Source organism: Parasteatoda tepidariorum, chromosome 5 (genome assembly GCF_982258835.1).
Source record: "Parasteatoda tepidariorum strain Cologne lab strain chromosome 5, Ptep-v5.0, whole genome shotgun sequence".
NCBI classification, from domain to species: Eukaryota; Metazoa; Arthropoda; class Arachnida; order Araneae; family Theridiidae; genus Parasteatoda; species Parasteatoda tepidariorum.
Window position 1 is genome coordinate 111,608,647 of NC_141759.1, and position 18,026 is coordinate 111,626,672.

At 30.9% G+C, this 18,026-nt stretch overlaps 2 long non-coding RNA genes across 2 annotated transcripts; both read right to left on the minus strand.

Moving 5' to 3' along the window:
• Positions 1-2,989: 2,989 nt before the first annotated feature.
• On the minus strand, positions 2,990-9,102 carry LOC147810005 (uncharacterized). Its single transcript, XR_015434039.1, has 3 exons — positions 9,026-9,102; positions 8,858-8,906; positions 2,990-7,123 (listed from the first exon to the last, which is right to left on the minus strand). It is a non-coding gene; the product is annotated as an uncharacterized LOC147810005 (long non-coding RNA).
• Positions 9,103-10,658: 1,556 nt separating this feature from the next.
• Positions 10,659-16,874, minus strand: LOC122272059 (uncharacterized). Its single transcript, XR_015434267.1, has 5 exons — positions 16,579-16,874; positions 14,491-14,579; positions 12,486-12,508; positions 12,091-12,138; positions 10,659-10,749 (listed from the first exon to the last, which is right to left on the minus strand). It is a non-coding gene; the product is annotated as an uncharacterized LOC122272059 (long non-coding RNA).
• Positions 16,875-18,026: the final 1,152 nt, after the last annotated feature.

The following is an 18,026-nucleotide window of genomic DNA, read 5'->3' on the forward strand; positions in this document are numbered from 1 at the left end:
TGAAATTTTTATTTGCATAAAGAAAGCGAATATGAAATGAGGCGAATATGAAATTTGAAACAAAGAAAAAAAATGCCTTCATAACTAAACTATTTGAATCTTTGAAAAAATATTTCTGTAACACAAGTGCTGAATTGTGATGGAGAATGTCAACTTTGACAAAGAATAGCAGAAGTTTCATGAAATATATTCCATCGATGCATTCTTATGACGCTAAACAAGTCTTTTCATTCATAAGAAGAATCTTGATTTGTAAATTCCAGTTTATTTGTAGATGCATTAAAAGCCGCTTTCCCTGTCTTAAGGTATAGATTTTTTATTAGGGTTTTCTTAAAATATTTGCGAGTTATTCGTTTATTAAATTATTTAAAAACATTTTCGTTTTTCATAGTTCTGATTTCCATACAGTATAGCATATATAAATTATTGCATCAAGAGAAAAACGGATTACAATGTACAAAGGTATACTGTGCGTTTCCGTCGGTGAGCAATTTCAGATTCCATATATTTATATATTTTTAATAAAATAGTCTAAGTGAGAAAAAACATTCTTGGAAACATGATTTTTTTTCCCTTTTTACAAAAAATATCAAAGCTTAAATAACTGGAACTTTGCATGAAAATAAAAAAGAATTTAACTTGAGTTTTCGGGAAAGAATATTTTACTTCTACATTTTATTCGTCGTTTCGATTAAAAAAAAACTATGTATTTGTGCATTCTATGTTTTTTAACACTAGATTTGTAATTCCAAATTCGACATCAATTAATTTACTTATTATACTTTTTTGAAAAACTTTTATTGTTTCCAAGATATTCATAACTTGCGAAATTCCCTTTTGTTTTTACTTTTGTAATATTCAAATTAAGTTTTAAAAGTCAGCCAATGCATAGAATAAAATAAATCATTGTGCTAAAAATCATTTCTTAGAGACGAATATGTCTCTCAGAAGTCAATTTTGAGTTTTCAATGAGATTAAATATTTAACCCTGAAAGTCATTAGCCGATCATAATCTTTGATTGCAGGAACTGCATCTCATTACAGAAATAAGGAATTTTCTAATTCACCTATAATGATTCGGTTTGAAAGTTTTTTTCTTGTTAGAAACTAGTGCCTTTTGACATATAAAATCTACAGCTCACAACATAGGCAGTATTCAATGTTAATTAGAATAAAATCTCTTTAAATAAACTGAAAAAAGTGAACACATTTTTGAATCGACTAGAAAAGTTTTAATTCGCTTTTTTAAAAATAGTAATAAGTATAGTAATAAATTGTAATAGTTCTAGTATTCTTAATTTTAAAGAAATTCAGAACATCTCTGGTATCTCATATTACTTTTGAACAATTTGTAGATGGTTCTTAGTTCAGCAGATCCAATTTATGCCCGCTCACAATTTTTAAGTTCATGATAGAAATCAGACAATAAATAAACAAATAAATAAAAATTTGGCAGGCACGTGGAGAAAAGACACATGAAATGTAACATAGTTGAAAATATTATATAAAATGCAAATATTTATATATTTACGAAGAGTGCAGAATCCAACCCATTTTATAGAAATTTTAAAATTAAAATTTAGTTGAAACAAATTGTGTATTACGCGAACAGTGTTATAAATTTATTCTTAAATGTGAAACACTGCAAAATGTATTATTAGAAAATAAGTAACTATAACAAAATAGCATTTTAGTGTTGACAAAGGAACAAATATTTTGAGGGGAAAAAATACTAGTTAAGTAAAAAATAAATTAGTCTGAGAGAAAAAAATATAATTACAAATTTTAAAATTAAATTTAAAAATTATTTTTAAACTAATTTGTAGAAACAATCAACATTAAAATTAGCCAAAGCATTCAAAATATTTGAAAGTTTCCTATTGACTGAAACTTTCATTAATAAATAATTTTAGGCAAACAAGTTAGAATTTTAAAACTTTACAACTGATGAATTGAAGATTCCTTTAATTTACATTTTTAACAGTTTTGGAGAACAAAGCAATATAATATTATAGATATTTCTTTTCTAGATCTAGATAAGCAAATAACTTTCATGCCGAAATGGTACTAACTGCAGTTTTTTTTTCTTTTTTCGATATTGATTTGTGAGAATCGTAATTATGAATAAGGAATCAATTGTAATTACCATAGTAATTTGTGTGATTTATTTAATAATCAGAATCGTAAATTTAAAATAAATTATTGAAGACACTAATATATTCTGCGTTCATAACGATTTTAATCAAATAAAGGATTGTTTAAATTTATCATTATATTATTCTTAAGAAAGACAAAGGAATTTATGTAATTATTTAATAATAATGAAATTTATTTTTTTTTAAAATTAGTTGCAATTAATTTATGGTTTAGTTGGAATCCCCTGACATTATCATTCACACTTCATTCACACACTACACACATACATCATTAAACTTGCGGGTGATTAGACCACGCCAGAGGTTGCCCTTTCATTCAGACTTGCGGGTTTTTAGGCCACGCCAGAGGTCTAGATTCAATCGACTTACGGGCTTTTCGGCCGCGCCAGAGGCGCCATTCAATCAATGTCAGGTTCCCCCCCCCAAAAAAAAATATATATATAATAATAAAGTTTGCCCACAATTTATTAAAAAAAATGAAAGTGAATTTTAAAAAAATCTTCTGTTGATCTGGGGATCTGAGCACCATATAGGTAGAAGTCTGTCTCGGCTCGTGTTGGTGTTCTTTTTCGTCTGGCACCTACCCTTCGGCCTGTCCGGCTTGGGAGACCCTACCGGTAGCGAGCTACCGCCGGCATAGCCCTCCGGGTCATTGGTACACACAAGCCTCACCGCCTCGACAAGGCAGGAACACCATCGGGAGGTATATACTCATCTCCCCTTCTGGTCCTCGATTTTCTTAGGGTCAACGGTCTGATGGACCTTGTCTGACTTCGTCAGGCATTTGGAGGATAAGCCACAACAACAAATACAGATTGATTTTCACTATTTCTTTAAGACACCGATAAAACATCCTATGAGATTCTGTACATTTCATGAGACATTTCATTCTCTTTTCTGACATTTCATGAGATGCCGAATACTAATCGGCTCTCAGTTGTGTTTGGAACAATGATGACTTGCAAAAGGCATTCATAGGACTCAATGATTTGTTTTAATTTCGATTTCAGCCTCGGTAAAATTTATTATTTGTATTTATTATTAGTATTTTGTTTCTAGCTTGAAGTCCCCTAACGAGGTAGCACGTTGTAACCATCAAGCTTTGCCTTCGCATTGCACTAAATCCCCTGAACACTTGGAGTTTTTAAGTAATAACTTTTTGAAATGTTTTTTTGAGCACTTTTATCGTTTAAAACTCAAGAGGTAGTTATTTCGATCGTATTATTTTTTTAAAACAAGCTTCAAAGCCTATAAAATCATAAGCTACAATGAGTTATGAAATCGTAAGCCACAGCATAAAACTTATTTATAGCACAGAAAATGAATTCGTAGCTGATGGTTTGCTATCGATGCTGCACGTTGAAGCTTTTCACCGATAAGGAAACTGGGGTATAAGTCAGGTGTGTGACCCCTATGCATACAGTAACTTTAGCATTACTATTTTTCTTCTTAACAACTGACCCATGATAGTTTATAGTTAGAGAGTTAGATCTCCTAATATCGAAAAAAAAAACTATTGAAGAAGACTAAGACATTTCTCTAAAACTAAGAATCAAAATGAATAGGATTGAATTTTCTAAAACTACAAATATTATCATTGGCATTATATGAATTGCTTATCTTCTTAAGTTTATTTCTGAAAGGTACTATAAATTTATTATTATGAACTCACCCGGTATTCACATCTTTCTAGATAATGCTTTTGTCACATTATGCGATTATCTAATCGTGTGTTAATTGAAGAAAACGATTCCTTTTAACAAGCATATCGTTTTAACTTTTAATACGATATTTTAAACGACATTTGTATACATTTATGAACATAAGAACAAAGCTAAAATATTTCTTCTGGCACTAGAAAGTCAATCCGTTAGTTTATGGTATTTATGAATAAATAACTAGATGATCATTATATTGAGCGTTGACTGTATGCATATAGACAGAAACGTATGCAAATACATTGGAAAATTAGCTAGATATGAAGCGTTCAGAGCTGAAGTAAATAAGGTCCAAAAGTGCAAAGTTACGTAATAATACCTTTATTGATGAAAGTATTTCTGATAGTTAAGAAACAAGTTATATTATCAAATGAACTACTCTATTTTAAAATCCCGTAGAATTCAAATGATATTCATAATAGGTTATTTTTTAAACTATCATTTTTGGACTCAATCTTCTTTAACTATAAACACCCATATTTAAAGATAGATCGATAGATAGCTAGATGGATAGATAGACATGTATACATACAGTTGACGCTCGATATGGCGAATCCTGCGGTTTAACGAACACGTGTTATTCACTTGATAAACATTTTCTGTGTGTATTAACATCCGTCTTTGTAACTGATGAGTTATTAGGAGAGTTATTCACCTAGTATTATTCGATTTTTCAATTTTCGAGTAAAAATGTTGAAATGAATTCGAGTGAAAATGATTACTTCTAACCGACGCATTGTTTTGATTACAATGTCACTGGCATTGATATAAAATTATAGAGGGAAAAAAAGCGCCTCGTTAATATTTACTATTCGGTAACTTTTCCATTTTCTTTGAAGAAGGTTTTTTTTCGAACTTTGTCCAGTACTTACTAGTACGGAGTAACTATTTACGAGCATGATAACTACATGGGTTGTTGTGTAGAGCATCGATTGCGTACATAGATAGAAATGTATATTGACAGAGATAGCTTGATAGATGTATGAAGCATTCAGAGGTAAAGTAGATAAGTCGAACAGTATAAAAACGATAAATAAATATATATTCACTGTTGATTAATGAGTTATATTTTCAGAGACGTAATGAACGTTTTAAATTATTCGTCAAACGTTAATAAACCATTAATTATTAACTTAAATCTACTTGACTTTTGAACACTTTTTATATAAAAAAAGATAGATGGATAGGCATTTGTGTACAATCGGCGCTCCATATAATATCCCCTGTAGTTCCTCTGAAAGTGGCTGTTACAATGTGAAGTCATTTTATGGTAAGAACATTTTATTAAGTTAACGTTTACAATAAAGTATGCGAAAAAACGTTTGGAATAACGTAATACTAAAATAATGAATGGAAAAAAAATACGTTGGTTAGAAGCAGTCTTTCATCTAAACAACAACAATCTTATCTATTCGTCGCAATCTATTCCGTTTTGTCTGCCAGATACTTGAAATTTAAATACTATGTTTTTGAACTCTCCCCTAGAAATCACTTAAAAGAACTATATAAATATTAAAACAAAGAAAAAAAAAATTCAGACGCTTAAGTATGATTGATAAATTTATAGTACCTTTCAACAAAAAATTGTGAAAATCAGTATAAGATCTCCTGTGCAATTTCTCTTAACTTTCTTGTAGTTTAAATATAAAATGATTAGTTTGAAGTAGCCAAATACTTATGTATTCATCAAGTCAACTTGCTGTTTTTAATTATTTATCCTTTCAGATATTTTCGTCTCGACAAAAGGTCTCTCAAAGCCGTTGTCATTTCATGACAATCGGGGGGAGGGGGCGTAGATCTATTTTTTTTTTGTCGTGTCTATGACATAGCCGAATCAATATGGCGAATATGTTTCCATGAGTCTTGATTACTGCTTCTGCGATTTGCTTGATGTTATCGTCATAAAGGTCAATCAATGACGGCAAGACTCATATTTTTCTCAGATTATCACTCATTGCTGGACACTCAAAGATAATGTGGATATATTGAACTAATCAATTAAAAAAAAAAACGATAAATTTTGTGCTATCAACAAAAATTTTAATTTTAGTACTATATAATTTTTATTTATGTATTTTTAATTGGGCACGTTATTTGGAAGAGAAGATATTCATCGGCCTTAATTATTTCTTCTGTTCATGGAATTTCTATCATAAAAAATGCGTGTAAATCTACATCATACGTGTCCATAATTATCATATATGTGTCCTCATAAGCGAGCACTCGGATTTCCAGAGTTTAAAAAGAGTCACGCAATAGTGATAGCCGAATTTCGTGAAGTTTCCATCAAAAAATGCGGTCTGTTAATTTTGATTTGCGAACTGATTTTCGAAGACCGCCTTACAAAATTATATCCTTGCTACAGACTCGAGATTTCTCAAAAAATAATGCACCAATCTTATTGAAATTGTGTATGCTTTTTCTACATCACGTTGTTTATCAATTCTATGAAATATTAAAAAAAAAAAAAACTTTAAATTTTTAGCTAGTTGTATTCGAAAAAGGATCCATTTTTGGTAAATTTAAGCCAAGTAAAAAAAAAAGCGTTTAAAAATGATTCATGCGATGCATAAACGAGCCAACATTTATACTTTTCTTTGATGATCTAACTGGAATGACAGGAAAAAAAATGTAATCTGCGTAGCTTTGTTCTCCAAAAATGTGTGGCTCTTGCTAAGAGTAATACCCTGATATAAATACATATTGTTCATTTAAAATAAATAATTTAGTTAGGTTTATTGTTAAAGTGCTCTTAGACAAATTCCGATTTAGCAAACAACATTTTTTTTAACCTTCTTCCAATTGTTTATTTCATTATTATTGTAATAAAAGACGTATTAATCTGCAAGACTGAAATTCAATGTGTATTAATAGCATTTCTTCTGTAGTACTTCTGTAGGAGCTTCATTAAGAAACTATATAAGTTAACCGTTCATTAAAATCGTTGTGAGAATAGTTGATTTTAAAAAATTGCCAAATCCGTAAACTAGACGCATTTAAGAAGAAAAAAAAGATTCAAAGAAATTCATTTTTAACACAGTAATGCATCGCAATATTTGTGAAATGCAAATTTTTCCATAAGGATATACCATTTCATTGAATTCAAAAAACAAAACAAAAATTCTTTTTTGGTGATTCTGCACTCAACATAAAAAATCCTGGGCTATTTTTTAATAATAATTATTTTTTAAAATGATCTTAGCTGTTCTTGAGGCACATCATAATTTGGTAGTCGAACGTCCAGATTCACTGCAAAAAATTTGAATATTTCAGAATTTCTTTTATAAAAAAAGCTCACAATATAAACTAATTGTAAAGTAGGAATTAAAAGTTTAAAAACGTTTACTTCGCAGTGCAGAAACAATTTCCCCTTAAATGTTTTGTATCACTCGTTTATACAAATATAGCTCATAAAGATATTGAAAAAGAAAATATAGAGCATTATAAAATTGTCTTACATTGCTTTTAATTTATAATTTTTTTTTTAAATTTAATTCTCAATTTTAAAAAAATTATACATTTTATAAGGAAAAAAAAGGTATGCAAGTACCCTATGAAAAAAATTTACTTTTTAGTCCTGCATTTTAGACAAAAATTATTCAATATCTCATAAAATGCATAAATGTCATTCTTTAGTTTGGACCAGAGAGCCTTAACTTAGGTTCCCTTCACTAACTTTGACAGGAATTTCTATAGTATTCACTATTTGCCACATCAAAGCGCCAAAATTTTTATTTTAATAAGAGACTTTTTTCTATGGTGAACCTATGCACGCGAAAAATCTTTGTAAAGTACGACAAAATTAAAATACAGAATGTTAAGATTCACATTAGGTTGGTTTGGTTTATATCGCCGATAATCACTTCAACTGATCATATCGTCTACGATTTAAAAAAAATAAAGTCTCATTCCTTCAAAAACTAAAAATCTGTTCCAAGACTCACTATTTGGCAAATGTGGTCAATCTTTTACGTTTTTAACAATAATGCATTAATATTCTTAACGATTGTGAGCAAATGTTATTCGTCTTTAACACGTTGAATGCATTTTACATGGCTTGCCCGTCTGGCCAAAATGATTGTATCAGTATGTATTGCATTAATTTTTTCAAACCATTTTAGTAACGATTATATACAAAAATTAAAAATTTACTCGAATTATGTGTTTCTAATAATCTTGGCTGCACCGGTGACCCCCGTGGCGCTACGAACAAACTCGGTGTCAGTCACCGGTGAGCCCCATGGCATTCAACGTGTTAACAATCTAAACGTTGCGATTCTTAATCAATTGCTATAGTTGACAAACTTAATCAATCGAACACGTAACCAGACTTTTGGTAAAAGAATGAGTGACGCGGTGACCATGAATTACATTCTTACCCCCCCCCCCCGCTGATGGGTGAAATTCTGTCATAATCGTTATTCTTTCGTGCTATACTCATTTGATTGTTGGTATATTATTTATTACAGCTGTGGGGAGGAAAGTTTCTTAGTTTGGGAACTACGCAGAAGGTTTAACGTGATGCTAGCGATTTTTTAAAAAAAAACAGCATTTATTTCCTCCTAACGAGCAATTTTTAGTAAAATTATTACATATATATTACTCACAATACAATAAATACGATCTTAAATATATTTTTTTAATTTTTTTTTTTAATTTAATGGCGGGCACTTGGAACTATTGTCCATTGGCCGCAGAAAGTACCAGAACTGCTAACTCTCTTTTCGTTACCCAGTGGGCACCTGAGGCGAAGCCACGGCGGAGCAGCGTCGCCCACGTAGCACTACCACAACCCGTTTATAGGGCGAGTCACATTCTCACATAAAGGAGAAAGGACACAGAGCACAGATAGAGAGAAAGAAACATCCATGCCTTGCCCGGGATTCGAACCCAGAACCTTTCTGATGCAAGGACAGTTCCCTGCCCCCTACACAGGCCGGTCGGCCAATCTTAAATATTTTATGATAGAGAATAAAAACTCACTATTTAGCGATACTTTCTTTTCCTGATGCGTTCAGATTCAGCCCGTCTTCTGAAAAGTAAATCATTTTTGTTAACATAACTAGATTTTTTTTAAAATTTACGCACTGAAGATTTTTGAAGTGGTAACTAACATACATTCCATATTTTAAAAAAAAAATTAAGTTGTACCTTTCTCTCAGCAGATCCAGTGATCTTGTTTCTGGATCATACCTTTGAACTACATGGGCCGCTCTAGTCGATCGTCTCTATAAAACAATACATTCATTTAAAAGCAAGAAAACAAATATTTCATGATTAGAATTACCGCTCCAGAAAAGAAAATTGAATCAATAAAGAGAAAACAAGTTAATCAACATTAAATAAGTTAAAATGGGGTTATAAAGCAATTTTTTTATATATGAAATAAAGTTGGCAGCAGGAAAGTGACGCTACACATTGAATACAAAATTCTAATTCTTCTTCCTCACTTCATACAAAAATTCTAATTGTTTTTTCAAAATAAGAAATAAATAATTGTTGAACTTTTTTCTAAGAACACTTTCCTTCACACAAATTTTTTACTGTAAACAATCCTATTTAGTTTTAAACACAAGGGTTGTTGAGAAAACAAAGAAACTCTGATTTGTTATCCACATGATGCTTAACATTTTTTTATTTTATAACCGTCGTTGAACAGCCGACCCAATTTCATGGGTTTACGACTACTTACGTTCAACTCCGTAGCCTTGTAATTTTGAACCAATCCAGAAGACAAGGAAACGCCTGGATCAGTACCCCCAGAGGTATTGATTTGTTGTGGGAACATGGAGGACTTTGAGACTCGACAGATTTAGCGCGCATCAGTCACCATTTACTACACGGGGAGTCTTCGGCCGGCGAGGATCGAACCCACGACCTCTTGGATATGGGCCTAGCGCCCTACCGACCAGGCTATCCCGGCCCTTGATGCTTAACATTGACGCGTTTCAATGATAAGTCATGTTTATGATTCAGTATCCACCTACGGTCACACACACACGCACGCACGCACTCACGCACGCACGCACACACACATATATACAATTTAGCAGCTTCCCTCACCAATTTTTTAAAAAAAATGCAAAAAATCAATGTATTTTTTTAAAATTTCATTAATAATTACAAAGAACTAAAACGAAACATAATACACAAGTTCGAAGTTGACATTTTAATTTTTTTACGTGTAAAAATATTTAATTTACCATCAGTTTACTATCCCAAATTATCTCGGGCAAATGAAGAAAGTTAAATATTAGTCTTTGCATATATTCACATCTTCATCATCCTAAAAATCATCTGCATTATTTTTAGTTTCTCTCGTGAAGGCCATTTTTTTAAAATTCTTTTTTCTATGTTAATTCATCAATCATCATATGTCATACACAATGTCACAAAACGCGTCTGCAGTCCCACAAACAGCAAAAGTCCCGAACAAAATGTTGGCTAACTTCCAATCGCTGCAGATTGTTATTATTTTTTGTTTTGCTTCGGGCCGAATATGAACGTGATAAAACAAAACGTATTGACGAAATCTGCTATGCCCGAGTATAGTTGGGATAATAAATATTTGTAATATATACATGCCCGAGTTAACTCGCTATAATCAAGAAATCTGTTAAAAGGTTGGAAACAGCAACAGAAATAGAGAATGGTTTAAAACTCAAATAAAACGTTTCATTACTCATTTCAAAAAGTGAACTTTTTAAATTAGAAAATAAGAATGTTTTGCTTTTAACTGAAATTACAATCTCTTCTGAAAGAATACTTGTTATGCAATAAAAATTTATAATAATGAAACATAACTTACTGGTATAACCGCAACTGGTGGAACATCTGCTGGTCTTAAGCGAACGATAACTGGAGACCGGTAGTCACTGTATCAAAGATAAAAAAAACAAAATATAATTAAAAATTTCAATCAATTTTTATTTTTTTTATTTATACAGTCAAACAACGCTACAATGCACACGGTTTATTGTGAACTCCCGGATATAGTGAACGAAATGCTGGCTCCCCTGCCTTGCTACACATGTATAATGTTGTTATTTTTTGTGGATATAGTGAACCTAAGACAGTAGGGAAGTTGGATATTATGAACTTTTTTCTGTCTTATTTCCTTCAATTTTTGTAATATTTTTGAAATTTCTACTTCAAAACAAAGACATATACAGATTTTTAAAAACCATCTATAGCATGGAATGTAGCAATAAGCATAAGTTTTTCTTGTTTGCTTCATTATTGAATGGGTTCAGCATTCAATGAAGCCGCCCTCTTCCGATATCTGGACAAATGCTTCAAGTCAAAGAGGATGAATTTGATGAACGATTTTGTGAGATTACTTTTATGTGCTCGAATGGCTGGTTAGACAGGTTTAAAAAGCCGAATAGGGGTTCAGGAAAAATTATTGGAGAGTCGGGAAGTGTTTCTATATTTGATATTGAAGATTGCTTATCAGCTAAAATTGAATTTAAAAAAAATTTGTGTAAGTAAGACGGAGGGTCATAAAAAATAAAAGTGAACACATATTTGTTACTACGTATTATTTTTCAGTCATTTTTGCATTTCATTCCATGGGTCATTTATTTAAATAATGTGTAATAAAAGGGAGGCGTTTGGAACCGCTGTCTTATAGGTCTCGCCTAAAAGTTTCTCCCCTACCTGAATGATTGATGGAGTGGGCGGAGGGGTTCTATTGAAAAACCGCACCTGTTCCTGTTGATCATTACTCGCCAAATCTTTATGATGCCAACGACGATAAAGGGTCTCAAATGGAAAACTGATTTACCTCGATTTTGAGAGCCATAGTTGATTAATTCTTCCTTTAGTGGGAGAGTGAAAGTTGTTGAATTTTTTGGATGCGCAAGGGATTTTTAGGGATTTGAGTTAAAACATTACACATTAGTAAAAATCGTTTGCGGAATGGTTATAGTGAAGTTCCGGTTATAGTGAACCGAAATTTTGGTCCCTTGAAGGTTCACAATAGCGGGGTTTGACTGTACTATGTTATGGGACACAAGATATTGACTTGCATAAAAAATTTACCCAATCTAAAAAAATTTTGAAAAATTTATGGTAGAGTAGGGAAAATGTGAGAAGTGTCATTATTAAAATGAAGATTTTACACTGTTGCTTAATATATAAGATCCATAAATATTAGTTTAACATATGATAATAGCATTTATAGATAAAAAGACGCTTTGACTTTTGGAACTTACTTTTGGAATGTATGGGAAGAATGCACATATATAACGCAGGGACGTCTTCTGCAAAAATGAAAAATGCACATAAGAATCACGGTATTATATGTTTATAATGGATTGAATGAATTGACACTATGAATTTAAAATAAACTATACTATCTATTTTTGGGTCAGTATAAATTAAAATCCAATTGTTTTTAAAAAAAAGTGTTAGAGGAATAAATGTATTCGTTATGAAATTATTTGTTAAGGTACTAATATTTCAGCTTTGCGTGGGACAAAAAACCATGGTCTGGCATATATAAAATTTTTGAGTGCATAAAATACACACAAAAAGTACATAAATATTATCTTACTCAATAATATCAGTGTTTACGATTGAACAAAAGAAAATAAGAGGAAATACTTACACTGGCTCGGTAGGAGATTGTACCTGCAATGCAATGATTATTCTTTAGCGTTATGAATTTTTGTTATGAAAGGAAATTTGAAATCAATAAAATTTTAAGATTACACATTGATCTTGAAAAATAACAGATACGTCATATTCAGTAAATGAAGGTGGTTATCAGAAGTGCGTCACATGTATTACTAGTGACTAAGTGTTAAGTGTAAAGCATATTGCAGTATTTTTGGAGTTGATAATCTAGAAATATCGTAAACTATTCTACTATTCTATAGTACTTTACGAATTCTAGAGATACCAAGAAGAAGTTAAATTTTGGAAGTTTATAAAAGGCTGCAAACCGCGTTGAAACAATTAAGTTGTTGCGCAAATTGTCCTCCAGTGAACCATAAATAAGGGCTAATCGCAGCTAACTACCCCAACATTGTCATTCATATAAGAGAGAAAATTATTTGATTACAAAAAGTGTTAACAATGGTTAAATGTCAGACTCGAAGATAGCACACTTACAGCGTTGCAAACAAGTCCCACGCTGTTGTGGAATATCTTTTTCATTGAATGAATCCTATTATTCTAACATAATTTTTGTAATAGATATCGTATAATTTACCACATCAATCATTTCAGCCTATGACAAAAAAAAAAAAAAGATCTGTCGACAACAATTAGCATTCAGAGAATGGTATGATGGATAAATAATTAAGAACGGTGAAACGTAGTTCTAATTCTAAACCTACTGCGAGAAAACTATCTTGAATGGTAATTATATCCAAATGCTTAATGAACTCGTTAATGGAACTCAAAGCATACTAGGAACAACCATTTATCTTTAAATAAATTTAATGAAGTTAACTATTCTTATTTGTCTCAAAAAAATCACATGATGTGATCTTCCATGAACAAAACATTAACAGATATGTTAAGGTGACACTGATATGAAGCTAATATAATTTATCAATAAAATTCTCATCAATTTGTTATTCTTTTTAACTGTAAAGATTTTTCTTATTGATATATTACATTTTTTGTGTATGGATTAAAATTCATTTAAGATGAAAACGTATTGTCTACCGCTACAAAATGCCAATTCACTTGTATATAAGACATGCTAACTCGATTCTTTGTTGGGGTACCTTTTCATAGATGAATGTTGACATTGCTGATAACTACTATCCTCACATTGGTAATCATGTGTGAACATGCCTATCTTGACAGTAACGCACACTTCGATGGATGGTCCACATTGAACAGTTGACTTGCGACTGCGACGTTATCCCCCTCCTCACGCCGTTGCTACTCAGTCTCGATCTCACACAACATGCACACTCGACTGCTAAAGGCAACACAGGAGCGACCACAACTGTGAACTTACTTCAGTCTCATGATCAGCACTCAAAAGTACGGTGATCTTATTACAGCTCTCCCTACTTTTCACATAGCAAAGAATCAACTACTGGTATCCATTCATCAAATTCTATCACTGATATAATTCTGGTTTGGGAGTACTGCCTACCACTACAAAAGTACAATGCCTATTCACTAGTTATTTAAGTTACGTTAACTCGATTGAATGTTGGGGTACCTTTTCATAGACGCATGTTGACATTGTCGATATCCCCACAGTATCTTTGAGGATTTTTTTGTATTATTATTATCTTTCAAATTTAAAATTATTATCTTTCAAATATGGCACTTCATGACGAAATACATATTTGATAGTTAAACCTACGAGGTGAACGAAATTTTCAACCAAAGTCGATTTCAGTAATCCCAGAGCGAACAATATTAATTTTAAATATTATTTTCTTCATTTTTTTTTTCAATTATGGTTTTCCTACTTAAGCCAATAATGATAATAATAATAGCTCCAATACAAAGTTATGCTTAGAGGAATCGAAAATCTATAAAAGTACAGTAAAAATAGCTTTAAAAGTTTCAAAATTCGGATAATAACAAAACGGCTTAATTGTATGTCTTGGCAATAAATTATACAACTTTTATTTACTTACCTTTTCGTAAGGGTGGTACCTTTGAAAATGTAGAACTGTTGTTCTCAGGACAGCCTTGTTCAAAAGACTTTGAAGATTTTTCTTCAATCCTAAGAAAAAAAATAGTTAAAAAATTAACAACATGAAGAAAAATTATAATATAAGCACTTCGGTATTAAATTCTATGTATAAAATAGTATAATAAAAGTAGGGAATTAGACACACAATACATACAAAAAGTGTTATTAAATAATAAGAAAGTATGTGTAATGCAGGAAAAATATTATTACTGTAAAAAAAATAAGAGATTTGCATGAAAAGCATTATTAAAAGAAAATAAAAGGCACGATCATGTCACTTAAATACGACACCCCAGGATTCCAGGCAAATCTAAATACCCAAATTGTTTCGTTTGTGTGTACATAGCGATTCTCAGACTAACCACATGTGTTTGTTTAAAATATATCTGCCCCCTGCTGGCTATCAATCTCTAATTTTGAATACTGCTTACGCAGTTTTCTTTCAGATCGCTCTTTTAACTGTCGAACTCACTATGAGATCTTCTAACCTATAGAGTAGCAAACAAATTAAGATATTGGAGTAATTTCTTTGTAAAACGCAACTTTGAAATTTAAAAAAATTTGAATTGTATAAAAAGTTGAAACAACGTATTGTCTTAATCAGACGTCACATTTCATAGCGGAAATTCAAAACTACCGTTTTTGCTAAACAGAGTGCAATCTTGTGCAACTGTGACATTAAACAACTCAAAAACTGTTTAAATAGCTGATCAACGTCATTACTAGAGTTGGGCAAAATAAATCATCTTAAGTGGATCATATATCAATAGAATCAGTTGTTTTAATCGAAATAGATTTAAGCTATTAATGAATAATTGTTTCTTAAATTTCAGCTAGTTTTGTTTCGCAATGATAGTATGTCAGATATAGATTTAAAAATTTCTTGTAAGATTAAATTAAAGTTACGTTTTTCTACTTTAGGAATTCGATGAATCCAGATAAAAAATAAACATTTCTTTTGTTGTTTTTTTAAAATTTACCATAGTTAAAAGTCTTCATAACAAATAGCAACATATATTATATAATTATACGAAAGATATAATAAATATATTTAGTTACTTGAAAGAATTTATTACTGAGAAAGAATAATATTTCTTTTTTCGATCGACATGAGTTAAAAGAAAAAAAAATGATAATAAATAAACTTTTTTCAAATTTTTCGAAATTCCGATTTTTTTTCAAGTACTTGATTCGAATATCGTAATTCGCAATGTGAAGCCGTTTAAGTCATGTTATTCGCATCAATGGTTCAAGTCAAGTGATCAGAACACGGATTCGAATCAAATGATTTAAAACATGTGATTCAGGTCAATGATTCGATTCATGACATTTGGATCAATGATTCGAATTAAGTTACTCAAATCACTGATTCAAATGAAATGATTCGAATAACTGATTCTTATGAAGTGATTCAGATCACTGATTTGAATCACTATTCGAATCAAGTGATTCAAATCGGTGATTCTAATTGGTGATTCGAATCACTGAATCAATTCAGTACTGATTCGAGTCATCGAATCAGTACCTACCTCTAGTTACTTCACTATCTCATAACAAGTGCAATTTTTTTGATTCGCCATCTGAGAATGCTTCGTCCGCTCATCTTACTCAAATTTGCATTTATGCTTCAGGTTCCAAAAGCATAGTTTCAAATCAAAAAAGTGTTTTCAAAAATAAAACTAAATGAGATGCGTTATACAATTTTTAACATATGGGTACATAACTGCATTTAAAAAAACTTTTTCTTGCTAATAGTTTTTACTAAGCTGAATTAATTGGCGCAAATAAAAAATAAAAACTTTAAATTTGACAAAATTACTCAAAGACTAAAATTCGTCGAATTAATTAACATGTTCATATTTTCTAAGCATTTCTCAAGAATTCTTCAAAATTTCATTTTGTTTCATCTCAAATACGCTTTGAGGTATACCATAGATAAGTTTACTACATATTTTAACAAAATGAAACTCTTTTCAGATAGAATTAAAAAAAATATATGAGAATAAATAGACAAAGAAGTTAAAATTACTCAGTTTATCTTCCCCGCTCATTGCTTCTCTCGCCGCAGGTAGATCACAATCAAGATTATTAGTCTCAACTAAAAAAAAGAAAGAAAGGAAAAGTGAATATTTCAGAGATTATTCTCAGAGTGCAGAAAAACATCCTATATAAATGGAAAGCTCTTCAAATAAATCATCAATCAGTTCTCATAATTTGTGTCACTTTCAATAGAGAAAGAACCAACTGAACAATTCTTTAATGTACAGCGCGCAGAAAACCACTGACCAACCTGAATAACTTTTCATCTATGAACTGATTTTTACGTTCTCGAACTCAATCTTAATGTTTCAAGGGGGTGACTTTAAATATGCTAATTAATTAGTGCAGAAAGTATTTTAAGTTACGAAGTCAGACTCAAAAACGGACTTTCTCAGAGTAAATATGCTTTTTTTATCAACGAACAATTGGGGGTAGTCGTAAACTGGGAAAGAGGGTCCCCCTATAGTTTGATCAGGCGAGCCGTCCGAAGTTTAGACACCTTAATGGTTATTTTACCCTTTACGTATTTCGCTATATTTCGAGAACTTCTTAATTATACTCTAAAATGGACTCAAAATTACAAAATTCGGTTATCCAAAGATAATTCCATGCAACAAAAAAAATAATAACTTTTAGCAAATATTTATTATTATTTTATTTCAGAAGGGTCGAAAACATTTTGAATTGTAAGGTATGAAATTCTATGCATAATTTTAAGAATGTAATTTTACGTAGAAAATGCAAGCAAAATTGAATAATTCCTGTGAAATCGTATTTTTAAAAAGTCGTATATTTTAAACGCGAGTACTCAGGAACTATTCGAACGATTTCGCTCACATTTGTATTTTGCCATGTTAAATATTACACACTTTAAAATTGAGCAAAAAAATGTATAGCTTAAAAAAATTTTTCGACCCTTCTGAAATAATAATAAATACTTACTAAAATCAATTTCTTACTTCTTTAGATAAAAGAATTTTATAATCCTGTGTAAAAACTTTTTAATTTGCTTAAAAAATTCTCGCGATATGACGAAATGTGCAAAAAGTCAAATTAACATTAAGAGGACCAAACATCAGATCCAAGAGTGGCGCTAGACTTAGCCCGACAGGGGGTCAGCAATGCCCCGACAGGGGGGGCTAAGATAATTTTGAAAATAAGCAATAATTTTTAATATACGAAAAATAATTAATATGACATAGACATATTTGTTCTGATAAAAAATTTATCATGATTCAAATATTAACAAAGAAAAAATATAAAAGTGATATCTGAATAAATAAACAATATATGCACATCCATCATAAGATTCTACAGTGTTCTCAATTAAATATTCTACTCAAACAATGCAACTCAAACAATAAAAAATTTATGCACGACAAGAAAAAATTCCAGAAATTCGAGCTTACTACTACTAATGTTTAATTCCGTAGCCTT